Source organism: Schistocerca gregaria, chromosome 2 (genome assembly GCF_023897955.1).
Source record: "Schistocerca gregaria isolate iqSchGreg1 chromosome 2, iqSchGreg1.2, whole genome shotgun sequence".
NCBI classification, from domain to species: Eukaryota; Metazoa; Arthropoda; class Insecta; order Orthoptera; family Acrididae; genus Schistocerca; species Schistocerca gregaria.
In genome coordinates, this window is record NC_064921.1 from 689,025,808 (window position 1) to 689,046,729 (window position 20,922).

The 20,922-nt window shown below is 44.1% G+C and overlaps 1 protein-coding gene and 1 pseudogene across 1 annotated transcript in view; both read left to right on the forward strand.

The window, feature by feature from the left end:
* LOC126334771 (probable multidrug resistance-associated protein lethal(2)03659) overlaps positions 1–20,922 on the forward strand; it is a 257,707-nt gene that overhangs the window by 15,240 nt on the left and 221,545 nt on the right. The gene's annotated exons all lie outside the window — the stretch shown is intronic.
* On the forward strand, positions 9,480–9,597 carry LOC126337181 (5S ribosomal RNA; annotated as a pseudogene).

Here is a 20,922-nt window from a genome sequence, read left to right on the forward strand (position 1 = left end):
AGCAAAACTCAGGGTGGAGGCGCTAACAGCTACAGTGGCCCCAGACCGGTGGAGTGGCTCGGCCGTTTGAAGTTTAGGTTACAGGGCCTGGTTGGACAAAAGTTCGAACTCTCGCACAACTGGTGTCCCTGCGCGCTAGCGTGCGCTCTGGCTAGGGTTGAGAGTAAGCTCGAACTTCGAGAAAACTCGCCATCTTGAGCGACTTCAATGTTAATTGAATGGTGAACGGTAAAAAAATATTTAAAGCCTTCCACCCGATAACCCGCTTTGCTTGGCCTAACGTCGGTCGTGTGTTGGGGAAACTTTTGACGTTCATTTGGCTGATTTAGTTAGTGAGGTTTTTAACTACACAGTTGATGGGTCATTGCTCTGTACCAATAAATTCATCTCGTCAACATCGTGAATCAAATAAGATTTCTTCCATTAATTTCAGTTCACTCTTAGTTTTCGGGCACTGGGAAGGGCAGTCTGGGTGGCATAAAGTGAACGGTCGCAGTGAAAAATACGGCGGCTTCAGCAACCGCGTCATAAAACTGTTGACGGGAAATTGCTGTCTTTTCACGAAAACTCTACAGATTTTGCACTGAAGGGCCAAAGAAATTGGTACACCCACCTAATATCGTGTAGGGCCCCCGCGAGCACGCGGAAGTGTCGGAACACAACGTGACATGGACTCGACTAAGGTCTGAAGTAGTGCTGCACGGAATTGACACCATGGATCCTGCAGGGCTCCCCATAAATCCGAAAGAGTAAGACGGAGTGGAGATCCTTCTGAACAGCACGCTGCAAGTCATCCCAGATCCGCTCAGTAATGTTCATGTCTGGGGAGTTTTGTGGCCAGCGAAAGAGTTTAAACTCAGGCATGTGCTCCTGAAGCCATTCTGTAGCAATTCTGGACGTGTGGGGTGTCACATTGTCCCTCTGGAATTGCCAAAGTCTGTCCGAATGCACAGTGGACACGAATGGATGCAGGTGAACAGACAGGGTGCTTACGTGTCACCTGTCAGAGTCGCATCTAGACGTATCAGAGTTCCCATATAACTCCAACTGCACACGCTGCACCTCCACCAGCTTGAACAGTCCCCTGCTGACATGCAGGGTCCATGGATTCATGAGGTTGTCTCTATACCCGTACACGTCCATCCGCTCGACACAGTGTGAAACGAGACTCGTCCGACCAGGCAACATGTTTCCAGTCAACAACAGTCTGATGTCGGTATTGACGGACTCAGGCGAGGCGTAAAGCTTTGTGTCGTGCAGTCATTAAGGGTAGACCAGATGGCCTTCGGCACCGAAAGCCCACATCGATGATGTTTCGTTGAATGGTTCGCACGCTGAAACTTGATGACCCAGAACTGAAATCTGACGCAATTTGCGTAAGGGTTGTACTTCCGTCACGTTGAACGATTTCTTCGGTCGTCGTTTGTCCCGTTTTCGCTGGATCTTTTTTCGGCGCTCCGATGTTACATTCACCAAGTGTTCGTACGGGAAAATCCTCACTTCATTGCTACTTCCTGCGGAGATGTCCTGTCGCTCGTGCGCAGACTGTAAAATCACGTTGAAACTCAATTCAATCTAATAACCTGCCATTGCATCAGCAGTAACCGATCTAACAATTGCGCCAGACACCTGTTGCGTTGCCGACATCAGCGCCATATTCTGCCTGTTCTCATATCTCTGTATTTGAATACGCATGCGTATACCACTTTCTTCGGCGCTTCATTGTTGTTTGAAACATAAAAAATGTTTTGTGAAACATTAATACACACGTTTTTGTCAAGCTTATATTCCGTATTATGACAATATTGTTTTGCAGGTGTTCACAAAATCGTTCAAAACTTGCTGCAAATTATTGTAGTTTCATATGGCTTTTTATGCTTTGTGTAGATATTTATACAGAACGGCGAGAGCCAGGACGGACCCTGGGGTGCCTTTTAAATTCACTTTGCATATCTTTCTTAATATTATTTGAAGTGGCTTCGAAGAAGAGAAAATACAATATAAAAATTCTTTGAACATCCAGAGACGTTTAGAACTCTGTAGTCGCCCCTTATTTGAGAAGAACTACAAACTGCCTGTCTCAGCGTCATCGTTCCTCAAGCGACTTAGACTACACTTCCGGACTCTGTCCATTCCGGCCTAGGAAAACGGTTTTTGTCTTGCAGGCAACAGTTAAGTAGCATGCGTAGTCTAAGAACAAATGTTCGTGACGAACGATCGAACAATCATACTTACCGAGTACCACACCTTACATGTAAACTGTCATACTAATTTCGCGCCGGCGACAGACTAATAAAGTTTGAAGGTCTGTCGCTCGCCTCGTATTTTGGGCTTCCAAGTGCATTGGACGAACGTCAGAAGTCAATAAATCAGATTTGTAATCATATTTTAAGTGTATTAGTTATAAACCTGTAACGCATTATAACACTGCTCATTAAAAGTTTCCTCAATTTTCATTGGTGTTTTAACCAGTGAAAATTTAAAACTCTAAAAGAGATATATTCTCGAAATAAGGAGTCATTTTTCAAACTCTAAGAGATATCTTCGTAGGAGATTTGTAGGGCATCTTAGTATCTCCCACACATACAGTAATGGAAATAAGTATTCATACAGAGCGTGGAAAAGTAAACTGCCTTTATTGACAATACGAAACCAAAAACACAAATTGGATATGCACTATACACATTGGCAAGTCGGCAATACAGCTATGCTAGTATATAAAGAGAATGAACAAACCTTTACAAAACAAAATACAAAAACGTCTGCCAAGTTCTCTACTGCTCTGGGAAGTAAGTATTCATACAACAGAAAATGACACTTGTAACAAAGCCAGAACATGTTTAATACTTCATACGCACACCATTCCGATGTATTACTTCTCGCAATCTCCGTGGCATGGGATGGACCAATTTTCTTGCAGTTTCCGACGTGATGCCTTCCCATCCTCGAAGGGGAGCCTCTTTCAAAGAGGCCTTACTACGGATGTCGTGTTTTCTCACTCGTGTTTCTAGCTCACTCAACAAGTGTTCGATGGGATTCAGGTCCGGACTCTGAGCTGGTGTTTTAAGAGTGTGTGGAGTGTTGTAGAGCAACAACAGCCGGACAGTTTGCGCCGTATGTTTGGGATCATTGCCCTGTTGGAAGTAACAATTTCTAGGAAGACCCAAGGCTTCAACGCTCTGTTCTAAGTTCTGTTTTAGAATGTTCATATACACAAATCTATCCATGGTACCTTCCACAAACGCTAATTTCCCGACACCGGAGGCTGACTACAGCTCCATACCATCACTCCACCACCTCCGTGCTTCACCGTGGGTTGAATGCTGTTTCGGTCGACGTCTGTATTTGGTCTTCTCCAGACCAAGATCCTACCATCATTGTATCCCAGAAGTCTGCTGTCTCGGGTACATGCTGTTTCGCGAATTCCATCCGCCACTTCCTGTTTTGTTGATGTAGGGCTTCCGTCTCGGGACCCTGGCTCTGTAGCCGCAGCGACTGAGAGTGGTAGGAACTGCCCTTGGAGTGATGTCCTTCCGTAAGTGGTCATCTACAGATACGGGATAGTGCCGACGCTGTTGTTGTAGGGGTTTTTCTTGATGGTTCTTAGTAGCATTCTGGTCTCTCTTGGTGTAAACTTCTATGGACGATCGGGTCGTTCACTGTTTATTACTAAAAGTCTGCCCTTACATCGCTTAATGATAGATTACACAGTCGCTCGGCTTCGTCCTATGATCGCAATTTCGGCATACGACTTGTGTGAAGATATTGGGCGACAACGTTTCGTTCCTCAATGGTCGTTTCCATCCCCTCGCGGCCCATTCTGCTGTTCCACGGTACCCACGTCCGACGTGCTGTTGCTGCACGGCCGCCACAAGTCTGGCATGCACTCCGGGGCTGCGTCAGCCGTTTGTTTGGTTGAAAGTAGTCCGCTGTATGAATACATTTTGCCCTGTCGTACACCGTGCGGAGTGCAACACATGGCATACGGGAAGCTTGATTGCCAAGAACATGGTTGTCTGACGCTACATCATCGTACTTACTCGTATCGGCACTGTGGGTGATCTGCTATCCCAACACACGATCGTAGTTGGTCACCACGTACTGTGTGAATACTCATTTCCATGACTGTACTTCCCAGAACTATCACAGGGATGATCGAATAGATTCGTACGCCTGACACTAATGGAAAGGCTTTGCATTTGTGAATGTAAAAGGGAGTGGCTGTGTAGTACTGCCTGTGGATACTCATTACATCATACGCAGCCCTTAGTAACACAAATGGCTGTCCTGTTTGTCGGACGTTGCGTCGCCAGCTGTCCAGCCAGCTTTAGCGTGTGTTTTAAGTCTCTTCGCTGGTCAGAAACCTGTTGCGCCTCCGTGCGAGCTGAGCTGCACAACTCGCAGCAACGTGGCTGGCGCTGCCCTTTAAGAGAAAAAGTGGACTCCATCGTAACATTTCAGCGTTGTACTAATGGGCGCACTACCACATTTTTCTACTCGTATTTTCCTCTGCGTCTGTATTATGCGCGTCTTTGTGTGACGCTTCAGTGTGTGGCGAAGGATATGCTTTTTTGTTTAGGCATAACTGAGATTTCTTCCCATTCCATTCACGAATGGGGCTTACATGCCCTTGTACGAGCTGTTAATCTATTTGTTTTAAACTCTAAGGCAGTGCACGCCCCGGATCTACGGTATTTCCGAACCGTGGCAAAAACTTAGCGCTCCCTCGCTCTCCTTCCATTCGAGCGTTTGACATAGGACGCCAAATTTTAAAAAGTCGAATTACCAAAAATGTTTGTAGCGCACATCTTTTTGAAGAATTTGATATGTAAAACGTGTATGTTCGAGGACATGTAACACGCTTTATTTGGTCTAAAGTGTGCCAAAATGCAGTGTCACGCCTACCCATATACTCCCAATCGGCCGGTTTGACACCCTAACTCCAACACCCCTTAAAAAAAAAAAAAAAAAAAAAAAAAAAAAAAAAACTTACAATTGTCAACTACAATCTTATGCGGCTTCTTAGAAATGTCTAAATTTTGACATTGTACCAACTTACATTTCAGTGTAACAAGATTTTTTATTTTTTCAAATTATCGTCATTAACATAGGGTGTTTTTGTCGGAAATGTAGCTGGAGTGTAGAATGACTACACAGGTGCAATAACTATATAACCTCATAATAGACCAATTTTTACAGAACAGATGTTTGTTATATTAAAGATACACGGAACTGATTTTATACTTCTTTACCCTTTCAATTTTACCTTTTTTCCACTGTTTCAAGTAGTGGTCAGCAGCTTCTTAAATGTTGGATATCGTTGACTGGTGTGCTTGGGAGATGAGGAAAGGTGTTGGACGTTCTTGAGGAGAGAGAATGACTGTCTCCCAGTCATCATGTACTTGAATGAATTGATTCTGCTTCGTACATGAACTTAAGGAGAAATCTTTATAAACAATAAAGAAGTCACTTCGTTATGCCATCTGGTGGGAAGAGTTTTGCCTACTAATTCATGTGTTGCTCGCCCATCAGCTTATTTGTTATTACATTTTTGTTTCTTTCTCGAAGTTTCCGCTTTTTAGGCCTCTGAACACTGTCTTTGGAATCCATCACAGAACCACAGACACTGAACCGTCACTTGACAGAGAGTAGACTGAAACAATCCAACAAGTATTACAAAGGCGATAACGAACACACAGGATGCATTGTTCCCTGCTTTCACACAAAAATAGCCCTTATCAAATGACAAAGGCTGTTTTTGTCACAAACTTTCGAGTTTTTATAGAACCATCGCATTTTTTAGCTGCAGTACCTCAGGACAAAGGATCGTTTCTGACATATCTGATAAGAAATCGCGAGTTTTTATAACACCACAAAAACTCTGAAATTCTACTCGGAACTTTTCTTGTAAAGTGGATTATGCAGGAACGAAACGGCTGAGCCACACAACTGGAGGGGGGTGGGGGAGAGTCAAGTTTCCAAATAAGGTACTGGAAATGCTCTCCGTTGCGAAGCAAGCTGAAACACAGAAAAGTCTCTAAAAGAGCTACAGATTCAACTGTATAACAAAAGAATGCTACCAGAACGGGAAAATTTGCGGTTCTTCGTGTTACTCTCCGTCGTCTTCGCCGTAGATTAGAAAGCAGTGGGCAATGAGTCTGAATATCTAAGCGGGGACACATCCCTCGGAGAACAATGAAAAACTGCAGCAGGCCGGTGTATTAAAACGGAGATAGTGACTGTAAGATTTCCTTGCTTATGATCAATTTCATCGAAGTAGACATACAGGTTATAGAGATTAAGAGGGTTTGGCGTCTCGGCAAACTTATTTCGAATGCGATGTGTGTGTAACTGATAGGGTTTTCAGATATGCTTGAACAGGTGTGTTTCCTGACAATTCTTAGTATTTTGGTTTGACAGGTTTGACATGATGAAGAATGTGGACCAGTGATCTTAATTATTAATATATTTTTATTTATCTAGATTGTGAATTATAGAATATTATGTTTCGAATGTGCTGGCATTCATCAGATGGAAAATAGATGGAAAAGTATAGCTTATAAAAAGTTTTATCTTCTTACAATAAGTGCAACACGAGAAGAAAAGATAGTGACATAGAACATGCCGTAAAATATCATTACAAAGCGTAACACGTCATATATTGAACATTTAAGTTCTGAGTTACAGAACCACAGTGTGTTTCTTGATGCTGCTATTCAACATGCAAAGAGGCGTATATTTGCGAGAGGGCGCCACCGTATACGCAATTACATAATAAAATTTATAAAATTAAAACCAAATGTGGTAAAATGTGATACAATGTTATGCAGAAGGGCCGTTCTACACTCGCCCGCTGCACGTTGGCGATTGATAAGTCACAGCGCGCCGTAAGAGATACCCCTGGTAGCTGCAATGAACTCATCGATGGCAAAACGTGCCCCCCATGGCCATTCTGCATTTTACGTCTCTGTTACATTATCACCTAAATTACTGACGTGAAATGAACTTTCTGATGATACAACACTGATCCCTCGTATCTTACATTCATTTTTTAAATTACTTCGCAATTTACTACGGATTACCTTCAATTATCAGAGTACAACCTGCTCATTAGAATTTTTTATCTGCTTTTATACTCCCCGCACATTTTATTATTTTCAGATGTTGAACTCTCATACTACCATAAGATAATTTGCCAACATTTTACTGTATATTGTTTAAATACGATAATTTTTTTCTATGTAATTGGTCGTACAGTGGCACCCTCCTTGCAAATGCAAGTATCTTTGTTTGTTAAATAGTAGCATCACGAAACACCCAGTAGTTTTATGCCTCACTACCAGAATGTACGATATGTGTCGCGTTAAATTATATAACAATATTTTACGGCATGTTCTTTGTCACTTTGGAAACCGGTAATATCAGTTCATAAACTGGCGATCTATACAAATAAGTTTAATTAAAGCCTTAATAGACAATGCGTGACTGTTGACTAGCACGCTACGAATTAACCCACTGGACAAAGTAAATTTACTTAAATTTTTCTTTATTGTTGAGAAATGCGATGGAACAGGCGATAACGATAAAGATCAACACAATAGAAAAACTTAAGACCATAGTGTGTTTCTAAATTCTTCCTGGAATAAAGGCCATATTTAGCAACCGAGAATCTCTCCCCCCTTTAAAGCTGTTTTAGCTTCACTGACAAAAGTTGTGTACCACTCTTGCCCTTTTCTCGTTGGAGTCGCGCGCGGTCCGTTATAACGGCGGTTACTGGTAAACCTCCGTGTGGGCTCCATTCTCTCTAATTTTATCCTGACGGTCTTTCGGCGAATATACGTAGGAAAAAGCAATTTATTAGTTGATTTTTCAAGGAACGTAAACTCCTCGAACTCTTTACAGTAGACCACGCCGTGATGCAGAACGCTACTCTTACAGAGTCTCTGTGACACAACGCATTTACTAAGTGGACCTGTAAAGAAACGCGCTGCTCTTCTCTGGATCTTTTCTGTTTTCTCTGTCAGTCTTACCTGGTATGGATCCCATATTGACAAGAGCAGTATTTAAGCATTGGTCGAACGATTGTTTCGTAAGCTTCCTTTGTTGATGAACTAAATTTCCTGAAGGTTCTTCCAGTGAATGTATCTGGCTTCTGCCTTACTCGCGATTAATTTTATGTGATCGTTCCATTTCAAATCGCCCCGTGCACATACTCCTAGATACTTTATGGAAGTAGTTTCTTGCAGTTGTTTTTCTACAATTGTGTAATCTTATAATAAAGGTTCTTTCTATGTACTCACAGTTCGACACATTTGTTCATGTTAAGTTACTTACCAATCCCTGTCGCTACCGCACTGCCACAGATAGAACTCTGTGTGAATCATCGTTGTTAGGCACCAAAAATGTGTGTGTTCTAAAAAGATCAGTAGTGAAAATAGGAAATAAAAATTGGTTACTTGCTGTGAGCAGGCACACTGGACGTCATACTTCTGTGAGGGGTCACATACAACTCTGTCCGCTGCTCTTCATTGCCATCGTTTCAGTAGGGTTACTTTCTGTAAGTTACATCTTTCAAAATACAGTCTGTCTGTGCCCAGGATCTTCCCACAGATTGATTTTAGTCATTTTGGCATTTAACATTATAAATGACTAACTCAAGGGAAAAGCTGCACGGTCATCAACAGTATCTGTTCTTTCGAGAATAGTTACTGTCTTCATATATTTAACATTATGTTTGGCCACAGGCTTCCTGGCGTACGGAAAACGTTACCTACCTACCACGGATGATGTATTTTCATTACACACACGATATTCTGCTCAAAGTACATAGTGTAGAGTTTAACGTTAGGACGGATTATCTATTCTGCAGTTTCTGCCTCAACAAAGGGTCCATAGCTTCCACAAAGGACGTTTCTTTAAAACACCAGTCTATTCAGGTATTACTTCTGTGGTACTCCAGAGACTACATTCATATAGAAGAACTGGTCGGATGCTTCATAGACGTTTAATTTAAAATTTATTGACAGAGTGGAACGCAATAAATCAGCGATTCTGCGTGACATGGATCACACAAGCCCTTGGTATATTTCTGGAGTTGAAACACCAGATGTCTACGCATAGATCACGTAGTTCCTCTAAATTACGACCCGGTGGTTTGTAGGTTCGGATCAGACTAATCTGGTGGCAAAGAATCGAACGTGAATTTACCGCCATGTTCCTCAAATCACTGTAGCACGACTATGGCCTTGACACAAACAGTTTTTCTGCTGGAAGAGCCAATCGCCGTCGAGAAGAACATGAAGCTTGAAGGTATGCTGGTGGCAATAATATTCATGTAGTCCACAGCTTTCCCACCATTCTGCGTCCGTGGCGCGGTCCGTGTTTCGAGTAGCCACGTGCTTGGATGACGACGTATCTGCAAAAGACCATCGACCTGGTGTAAGAACAACGTGCCAATTGATCAGTCGTTGAGTATAGATGGCAACGGCCTTGCCGCAGTGGATACACCGGTTCCCGTCAGATCACCGAGGTTAAGCTCTTTCGGGCATGCCTGGCACTTGGATGGGTGACCATCTGGGCCGCCATGTGCTGTTGCCATTTTTCGGGGTGCACTCAGCCTCGTGATGCTAATTGAGGGGCTACTCGACCGAATAGTAGCGGCTCCGATCAAAGAAAACCACCGTAACAACCGGTGTGCTGACCACATGCCCTTCCTATCCACATCCTCATCTGAGGATGACACGGCGGTCGGATGGTCCCGATGGGCCACTTGTGGCCTGATGACGGAGTGCTTTTGAGTCTAGATGATCCCCTGCGCGCAGCAGAGGTGATTAACGATGTCTTTGGCAAACATACAAAAACGCAGAGGAGTCACTGCTACGGAACTCCGTGTTAGACAGTTCGAGCCCTATCATCGCTACCCTCTACTATCTGTGCGACGTACGGATGCCAACACCTTGTCGCCTGCACGTGTTGATTCGTGTGAATGTTAATATTAGAAGGTCCGATCAAGTTAAATGCCAGTGTTAAATGCCAGTGTTAGATGTCGACATGCAATAACCACTCAAAGACGGAAGGTGGAACCGCTAGCAGTGAAGGGAATACATAGCGTGTCGAAAACAGTACAGTTGTAATGCTGAAACGGAGCAATTTATCTGACTTTAAACGGACATGATCATTGGCCGAGGATGAAAGCATTAGCGAACCGGCTAAGTTTGTAAACTGTTGGCGTGCCGCCGCGGTTAAAGCACGCCGTGCATGACTAAACGGTGCTATCGAAAACTGATGCCAAGGCAATTGTGGCGTACCACGGACGATAGATGACAAGGGTGACTTAAGGCTTCGGAGATGCGTACGGCGAATAGATGTGCAGCTGCTGAATAACTGACCGCCCAGAGGAACCAAGAGACTACCAACAGTGTCCCCTCAGCGACCGTTTAGCGTACGTTGCTGCATATTAGCCTCTGCAGCAAGTGCTTGGTTCACGCATCCAAGCTGACTGCCGTTCATCGGTGACGAAGGCTGCAATTTGCACACAAGTGCCACAACAGGACGTCCATTGAATGGCGACAGGTGACCTTTTCAGATGGACCACGTTTTATGCTCCATTGGGCAAATGGCCGCATGTATGGCGTGAAAAGCAAACACCTGGCATCAGTTGTCGAAGGTGTCCAGGCTGTAGCGCATTGGCTCGGAGACCTCGTCATTCGGGAAGGCACGGTGGATCAGTGTAAGTAGGCATCTTTCCTTTGGGGCCATGACCACCCCTACATGCCGGCTATTGACCGGTGTTTTTCGCGCCATCCCTTGGTCTCTGCCATCCGTGACCATCTCGCTGATATTGACCGTGCTGCTTGTTCCATTGACTTCCTTTGGGTCCCTGGCCATGTGGGTATCCCGGCTCGCTGATCGTTTGGCTGGGGGAGCAGTCACTTACCTCCCGTTTTTTGTAACCCCTCCTGCAGCGGATTTACGGCTTCACATCAAATCCCACTTCGCACAATCATGGGCCAACTCTTGGAAGGCTGCTTGCCTCTCGAATAAACGTCGTGCGATTAAGGTGACACCAGGCCTGTGGCGTTCTTCCTTCGCCTCTCCCGAAAGGACTCGCCACACTGTGTCGTCTCCGTATTGGCCATACCAGGCTGACCCATGGTTTTCTTTTGCGCGATCAGCCACCCCTACTTCGTGGTTGTGGAGATTTCCAGTCAGTAGCCCACATTTTGGTTGAATGCCCCTTTCTTTTGGCTATGCGTTCTCAGCACAGACTCCCCCCGCACTTAACCTTGATGTTGGCTGACGATTCCCAAATGGTCGACAAGGTTCTCGGTTTCCTCCGGGACAGTGGTTTTCATTCTCAGTTTTAAGATAAGATGGGGCTGGACGTTTTAGCTGTTAGTGACATTCGGGTAAGGGGTGAGAAAGAAGAGGAAGTGGGAGAATACAAGGTCTACCTGTCAGGAGTCAAAGCAGGAATTGCACAATGGGGTGTAGGGCTTTACATCAGGAAAGAAATGGAACCCAGCGTAGTTGCAATAAGGTATATAAACGAACGACTGATGTGGATAGATTTGACAGTGTCTAGCAAGAAAATTAGGATTGTCAGTATATTCGCATTGTGAAGAGACAGATCAAGATAAGATGGATAGTTTTTATGAGCCACTCAGTGATGTAATTGTTAGAGTAAAGGACACAGACAGTGTTTTGCTCATGAGTGATTTTAACGCCAGGATTGGAAATCGAACAGAAGGGTATGAAAAGGTTATGGGTAAATTTGGAGAGGATATGGAGGCCAATAGGAACGGGAAACAACTCTTGGATTTCTGTGCCAGTGCCAGTATGGGCTTAGTAATCACAAATTCCTTTTTTAAACATAAGAACATTCACCGGTGTACTTGGGAAGGCAGGGGAACCAGATCTGTCACTGACTATATAACAACAGATCAGGAATTCAGGAAGACTATGAGGGACACACATGTATGCAGGGGATTTTTTGACACTGATCATTATTTAATCTGCAGTGAAATTGGGATTGTGAGGCCGAAAGTGCAGGAGGTGAGGTCCATATGTAGGAGGATAAGAGTGGAGAAACTTCATGATACGGAAATCAGGCGCAAGTGCATAACAGCGATCTCAGATAGGTACCAGTTAGTTGAATGTAGTCAATTAGCCATTGGAAAAGGAATTGACTATGATATGAAGATAAGCATCTCCAAAACGAAAGTAATGTCAGTGGGAAAGAAATATAAACGGATTGAGTGCCAAATAGGAGGAACAAAGTTAGAACAGGAAGACGGTTTCAAGTACTTAGGATGCATATTCTCACAGGATGGCAACATAGTGAAAGAACTGGAAGCGAGGTGTAGCAAAGCTAATGCAGTGAGCGCTCAGCTACGATCTACTCTCTTCTGCAAGAAGGAAGTCAGTACCAAGACTAAGTTATCTGTGCACCGTTCTATCTTTCGGCCAACTTTGTTGTATGGGAGCGAAAACTGGGTGGATTCAGGTTACCTTATCAACAAGGTTGATGTTACGGATATGAAAGCAGCTAGGATGGGTGCAGGTACTAGTAGATTGGAACATTGGCAGGAGGGTGCGCACAATGAGGAAATAAAAGAAAAACTGGGAATGAACTCTATAGATGTAGCAGTCAGGACGAACAGGCTTAGATGGTGGGGTCGTGTTACACGCATGGGAAAAGCAAGGTTACCCAAGAGACTCATGGGTTCAGCAGTAGAGGATAGGATGATTCGGGGCACACCAAGGAGAAGTTACCTGGATTCGGTTAAGAATGATTTTGAAGTAATAGGCTTAACACCAGAAGAGGCACCAATGTTAGCACTGAATAGGGGATCGTGGAGGAGTTTTATAAGGGGCTATACTACAGACTGAACGCTGAAAGGCATAATTGGTGGTGGTGGTGGTGGTGGTGGTGGTGGTGGTGGTGGTGGTGGTGGTGGTTGTGAATATCTCTCTGGTGTTGGGGCATCTCCCACTGTAAGATTCCAGACTCCCGTCCCTGGCCGAGATCCTCTCATCTTCCCGTTTTACTCTGTTTTCTCTTTTTTTTGGGATTGGTTGGTCTCCTTTTCCCGTACGCACTTCTACATTCTTTTAAGTCGCAGGTGGTCTTGCCTCTGCTGCTTTAGAGGTGGGATATTTCCTGCCTCTAGCATAGCATTAGGTTCGCTCTCTTGCTGACTTAGCTCATTTTGTTTTTACCATTGACAACATGACTGCCCATTTACATTATTTAGCCTTTTCCCTTTTATCGTTCTGACTTTTCTGAGATGTTACACTATCGGAATGGACCACATTTGAAACAAAGGACTGATGACCTTGCTGTTTGGTCCCTTCAACCCCAACCAACCAACCCTACATGCAGTTCGTTTCTCGTCGGTACGATGGCATCTACCACCAGCACAATGCAGCGTGCCACGCTGCTCACATTGTACGTGCACGTTTCGAAGAACTCCAGCGTGAATTTACCCTACTACCCTCGCTACCAAGCTCCCCGGATTTAAACCCAATTGAGATTCAGTGGGACCACCTCAATTGCGCTGCTCGTGCCATGGATCTTCAACCGAGAAACCTACAGTACTGAAGTCGACGTTAGTCTCATCCCTGTCGGTATCTTCCAGAACCTCACTGACTCTACTCTTGCATGTCTCGCAAGAGCCCGCGCCGCAAAAGATGGTTATTCAGGCTTTTGACAGGTGGTCACATTGTGACTGAACAGTGTATATCTGTACAAATTAATAAAAACTATTTAACCGTAATTCTCAAGCACTGGAAGGCAAGTACACTATGTGATCCAAAGTATCTGGACACCTGGCTGAAAATTACTTAAGTTCGTGACGCTCTCCATCGGTAACGCTGGAATTCGATATGGTGTTGGCCCACCCTTAGCCTTGATGACAGCTTCCACTCTCGCAGGCATACGTTCAATAAGGTGCTGGAAGTTTTCTTGGGGAATGGCAGCCCATCCCTCACGGAGTGCTGCACTGAAAAGAGGTATCGATGTCGGTCAGAGAGGCCTGGCACGAAGTGTGTGTTCCAAAACATCCCAAAGGTGTTCTATAGGATTCAGGTAAGGACTTTGTTCAGGCCAGTCCATTACAGGAATGTTATTGTCATGTAATCACTCAGACACAGACCGTGCATTATGAACAGCTGCTAGATCGTGTTGAAAGATGCAATCGCCATCCCCGAATTGCTCTTCAACAGTAGGAAGCAAGAAAGTGCTTAAAACATCGTTGTAGGTATATTGTGATAGTGCCACACAAAAACGTGTACAAGCCCCCTCAATAAAAAACCACCACAACCACCACCACCACCACCACCACCACCACCACCACCACCACCACCACCATCTCCTTCGAATTTTACTCTTGACACTACACACGCTGCCAAGTGACGTTCACCAGGCATTCGCCATACCCATACCCTGCCATCGGATCGTCACATTGTATATCGTGATTTGTCACTCCACACAACGTTTTTCCACTGCTACAGAAGTATGACACAGTGACACCCAATCACCTGACCACATTCGAAGTCCGTGAGTGCTGCACAGCAGCACATTCTGCTCTCACGATGTCTTAAGACTACTGAGGTCGCTGATACAGAGTACCTGGCAGTAGGTGGCTGCACAATGCACCTAAGATGAAAAACGTTTGTTTTTGGGGGTGTCCGGATACTTTTGGTCACATAGTGTAGATAGCAGAATCAGAGGCTAAACAGAGAACATATGAGTAAATTTTCACATGTTTCATTCATTGACATAGCTATAGGCGGCTTAGATTACCTTTGGGAGAAATTAATAATTGACTGGCCTCCTAATAGTACAGGTATTATTGCCACAGGAAATATGGAAGCGTATTCCACAAACCGCCAAAAATTTTAGGCCACGGCAAGGCAAGAGCTGATCAATCTACTTAGTTTCAGGATTATACCCAAAACAAGCATCACATTTTAATCAACAGAATGAGCATATTCATGAAAATGGCGTCATGTAAAGTACCATTTTTGCTTCTAGCATTTCATATCTTAAGTGCCCCAATAACGACAGGTAGCTAATGTACCGTGAGGTGATACGCTACCTTAGGTGGCGTAATTTCCTAATGGAGTGACATGACACTAACACAATAGTCTTACGTTACATGGGCGGGGCGGAAGGCACTATGTGCTAACAGTCCTTTCCATTTCATTTCAGATTAAAGTACACGGAATTCTACGCCAAAACCAGCGGCTAAAGCACAACAACAATATCCCAATAATTATTATTTTTTCGATTCTCGACTTCGCTGTTTTACGCGAGAGTGCGGAAGGTGTCGTATCACCAGACTGTGAGTTGTAGAATTTTCGTCGTGGCTATACCTGTAGGTGAACTGTAACGTGGAGATGGACGAGGAATCGAAGTATGACGAGACAGGTTCAGAATCTCTCATGACAACGGTTACGTCACGATCTACACGTGATTGGTGACGTTGGCTGCTGACAACTGTCCAGGAAAAAACGACCACGGCTTTGAAAGCTAACGGGAATGCCCGGGACGCGAGGAACACTTGGCCACGGGCCATTGTGTTATGTTGACACCTGCTGACATCGGCGGACCGTGTCTTGCCGATGTTGTAACGTCTGGGGAATTAGTGACGCATGGACAAAAACGCCCTCTCATCTTCTTTACTACAGTGAGTATGCACCTTACTCTTTTCTGTTCCGAGAACGAAAATGATGTTCATGACGCATCCAGTTAATGGGAAAACCGTCTTTTGCATATTGCTAAAGTTTTTCTTGGAATGGCTCAATTTGCTCTCGTGGGTGTCCCATTATTTACTCCGCAGGACGGCGGCTGGAATCCCTATCTAGCCACCTAGATTTCAGTTTTATGTTGTTTTCCATGAATCCGTAAGGCAAATACTAGGACGATTTCTGGGAAAATCACTTTCCCTATCAGATTTTGTGTCTCATCGCTAATGATCTAGTTGTCGACGGAACATTAAACTTTGTCTTTCGTATTTTTAATATATTCCATACTCTACTGCGTGTGTGAGGTAACTGACGCGATACTGCTCGTTTTACAGGAACACAGTTTAAACGTTTTTGGAGAAAACATTTCCATGCTCGGAATGCTACACAATAAGGCGACGTCTTGATGTGTAACAATGTACAGTTTCGTACATTATTATAGGGTTTGCCATTTGTGATTTTGGTTTGACGGCCCTAATGAGTCTCGTGTAGAGTAAATTAGAGTAAATACCTGTTGCTATGGGCATAGTTTGAGCTTCAAGAACACGCTATAAGTCTATTTTACCACCTAGCGAGGTGGCGTAGTGGTTAGACACTTCACTCGCATTCGGGAGGACGACGTTTCAATCCCGCGTCCGGCCATCCTGATTTAGGTTTTCCGTGATTTCCCTAAATCGTTCCAGGCAAATGCCAGGATGGTTCCTTTGAATGGGCACGGCCGACTTCCTTCCCTATCCTTCCCCAATCCAATGAGACCGATGACCTCGCTGTCTGGTCTCCTTCCCCAAACAACCCAACCCTCTATTTTACCATATTGCTATTCTTTACACAGGGAAAGTATCGAGCGATACCTAATTGTAAGTCTAGTTCAGTATCTCGTGGTTATATTGAAAAATTATCTGCAGTAGGTGAGTTTTATGGTAGGATTGACCAGGGGCACGCTATTAATGCTGTTACATAAACATGAACAAAAATATTAAAGAAAACAAAATTAATCTACGTTCCTAGAATAACATTTCTTTTAAACCAGATCAGCTTTGGAGAGTTTCTCCATTCTCTTTCCATTTTAACCAGCTCTGTGCGATGTACTTTCTAAATACCAGTCTATCAGTACGGCACTTTCACTGAAAAGATTTGCTTTCAGCAACTCATTCATTAGCTTGATCATGACACAGTACCGCTTGATTGTTAGTGAGAACAGGATGCCGAATTTCAGAAAGACAATTATGGTGTTTGTATATAAAATTTAAAGAAACATCCTTATTTGATTAGAATTCTGCTCGGTTTTCAGTCACCGACAGTCAGGCATGTTATAAAACGAAGAAACAACGAACTAAAAGTTGGTCACGTGACAGGCATAAGTAGGTTATCAGTGCCATTTCTGGCACAGACAACGATCTTCTCAAGGTCACTGATGAAGACTTCCAGTGCTAGGTCACACATTTGGGCGTCACTTCATGGCCAATCCTTCCCAAACCCTCTCCCCCCTTCCTGGACCAATGGGAAGGCTAGACCAATGGGAAATAAGATCTCCCCACCTCCTCCCATTATTATGAATCCAGCTGCCCGAGAACCCTCTTTCGAGGTCTAATAGTCATAGTGAGAGGATGTTAAAGCACCACAGTGGGTACTAGTCAGCTCCTCCAGGCGAACTAAGGTTTCGTACTCTGGTACATGATTGCACTACACTTCCAGGGAATTATTCCAATGAATCTGGTCGGCATCCGCCTTTCCTAAGATTACTGAGAAGTGGTCGTTCCACTTTAAATCATTCCATGTGGATAGTCCCAAGAATTTCAGCTCTCAAGAGCCAAAATTATTGATCCACGAATAATTGAACAAGTGACTAAGTATCTAGGTTGCAATTTTGATGTTTGGTTTGTGGGGCCCTCAATTGCGCGGTCAGCAGCACCCGTACAGTGTCTCAATTTTTACAAGTCCAATTTTTATACACTCCAATTTAGCCACTGTCACGGGTGATGGTGAGGACAACACAAACACCCAGTCCCTGGGCAGAGAAAATTCCCGACCCGGCCGGGAATCGAACCCGGGAGCCCCTAAATCTAGAGGCAGCAGAGCTAGCCTCTAGACCATCAGCTGCGGACAGGCTGCAATTCTGAATTTACCAAGTCCAGTGACGTAGACTTAAAATTGGCCAGATTCAGACATTTCTGTGCAATCATGCAAATTCATTAAAACGTAATGTATGGAAAGAAACGAGCATTAATTGAACTTTAGGAAGTTTCTGTGCTGCTGTATGGTAGCGAATATTGTCTTAACATCTGATCAGTTACGGCGAATCGATCATCTTATTACTAAAATCCTCTTCCTAGCTGGATATTCATTACTCGGCCACAAAAGAAACGCCTATATTAGACTAGAAGTGTTGAACCCATCACAGTTATAATTGCAAAATACAGACTGAAGTGGAAAGATCTTGGCTAACGTGTGCCTAATAATACGTTAACTAAAGCTGCAGTACTATTTAACTCAATAAGAAAGACAAAACATTGGGCAGCCTTTGCAGAGACGGTGAATAATTCTCAGGCAGAAAAGGCAAAAAGGCATACTTCTAGATGTAATATGTGACTTCTTCCAGCGACCGGGAACCGTGTAATTATACAATAACGGGTCATTGCACCATGCACATTATATTTGTATAAACTGAATGCCAACTGTACATCCATGCACCAAACGACGATCCTTAGCAGGTATTTATGTATTAGTTATAATGTTGTAGAGTGCAACTTTTTCACATGTTACCTATGATGCCGTAGAGTGCACGTTGGGTGCATGCATAACAACATAAACTACGAACAGTCTCACGGTGCATCCGAAACACCTTCTGGCTCATACGATACTGGCGAGTTGAATGCTTATATGAAAAAAATTGTACAAGGCTTTGAGTTGTGTGCAAACATTAAGACATTTAAAACATAACAGAGAGCCACGAGGGTTCAGTAGGATCACTGCTAGGCGTCAGGGAGCGGAGTGTTAGAGTATGATCCTGATAAAATTTAAGAGTCGAACAAGTGGAATCAGGTAATACATGTTAGGATCGGTACTAGTCCTGTAACACTTACTTTGCATCTGGAGATACCTGTCTATTAAGAATGCTATGCCGTGTTCTACGTGCAAAAAAACTCTTCAATCTAATCTCAGAGTTAATATTATATTCCAGACGCTCGTATTTTGCTTTTTAGGCAGGAGTGCGGAACTGCATCCATCGCCTTTTTGAAGCGCATGCATCTCCGAAGAAACATTGTCTCGTTTTCCGTAACACAGGCACTGCAATATTGTATGTATCCGGTGACAGAAGGCAGGGACTTGCAATTAAAATGTCCTCACAGTACGGGAGTACATAATAAGCGTACGAGTACAGGTTGTGATAAAGGAACGACGACATATGGAAGTTTGGCTCTGGTCTACATCTACATTTATACTCCGCAAAGAGTTCATCCATCCCGGGAATCGAAAATCTTGACGATTTTTGCCTGTTATAGGCATTGATACTGGCAAGGTATCGGTCTCGGGAATTCAAAGACTTTCGAGAATATTTTACGTCTGAAGTCGGGTAACAAATGACAAAAGAAATATTTTTCATGTGATATAATTAAAAATTAACAATTTTCTGATACTTTTTCCTTTACTTCCTCTGTAAAAACTCGTCTATTGCCAAAGTTAATGTTTCTAGTCCAACGGGAAGTACAACATAAGTTTTGGTGAATAAGTTTGCGAGTATCAAAATATGTGATCTAAATGGCTATACCTTCTGACTGCATTGAATTAAAAGCTTATACACTACTGGCCATTAAAATTGCAACTCCAAGAAGAAATTCAGATGATAAACGGGTATTCATTGGACAAATATATTACACTAGAACTGACATGTCATTACATTTCTCGCAATTTGGGTGCATAAATCCTGAGATATCAGAACCCAGAACAACCATCTCTGGCCGTAATAACGGCCTTGATACGCCTGGGCATTGAGTCAAACAGAGCTTGGATGGCGTGTACAGGTACAGCCGCCCATGCAGTTTCAACACGATACCACAGTTCATCAAGAGTAGTGACTGGCGTATTGTGACGAGCCAGTTGCTCGGCCACCATTGACCAGACGTTTTCAATTGGTGAGAGAGCTAAAGAATGTGCCGGCCAGGTATCCAGAAAAGCCCGTACAGGACCTGCAACATGCGGTCGTGCTTTATCCTACTGAAATGTAGGGTTTCGCAGGGATCGAATGAAGGGTAGAGCCACGGGTCGTAACACATCTGGAACGTAACGTCGACTGTTCAAAGTGCCGTCCATGCGAACAAGAGGTGACAGAGACGTATGACCAATGGCACCCCAAACCATCACGCCGGGTGATACGCCAGTATGGCGATGACGAATACACGCTTCCAATGTGCGTTCACCGCGATGTCGCCAAACACGGATGCGACCATCATGATGCTGTAGTAAAGAGAACATGGATTCATCCGAACAAATGACATTTTGCTATTCGTGCACCCAGGTTCGTCGTTGAGTACACCATCGCAGACCCTCCTGTCTGTGATGCTGCGTCAAGGGTAACCGCAGCCATGGTCTCCGAGCTGATAGTCCATGCTGCTGCAAACGCCGTCGAACTGTTCGTGCAGATGATTGGCTTGCAAATGTCCCCATCTGTTGACTCAGGGATCGAGACGTGACTGCACGATCCGTTACAGCCATGCGGATAAGATGCCTGTCATCTCGACTGCTAGTGGTACGAGGCCATTGGGATCCAGCACGGCTTTCCGTATTACCCTCCTGAACCCACCGATTCCATATTGTGCTAACAGTCATTGGATCTCGACCAACGCGAGCAGCAATGTCGTGATACGATAAACCGCAATCGCGCTAGGCTACAATCCGACCTTTATGAAAGTCGGAAACGTGATAGGACGCATTTGTCCTCCTTACACGAAGCATCACAACAACGTTTCACCAGGCAACGCCGGTCAACTGATGTTTGTGTATGAGAAATCGGTTGGAAACTTTCCTCATGTCAGCACGTTGTAGGTGTCGCCACCGGCGCCAACCTTGTGTGAATGCTCTGAAAAGCTAATCATTTGCATATCACTGAATCTACTTCCTGTTGGTTACATTTCGCGTCTGTAGGACGTCACCTTCGTGGTGCAGGAATTTTAA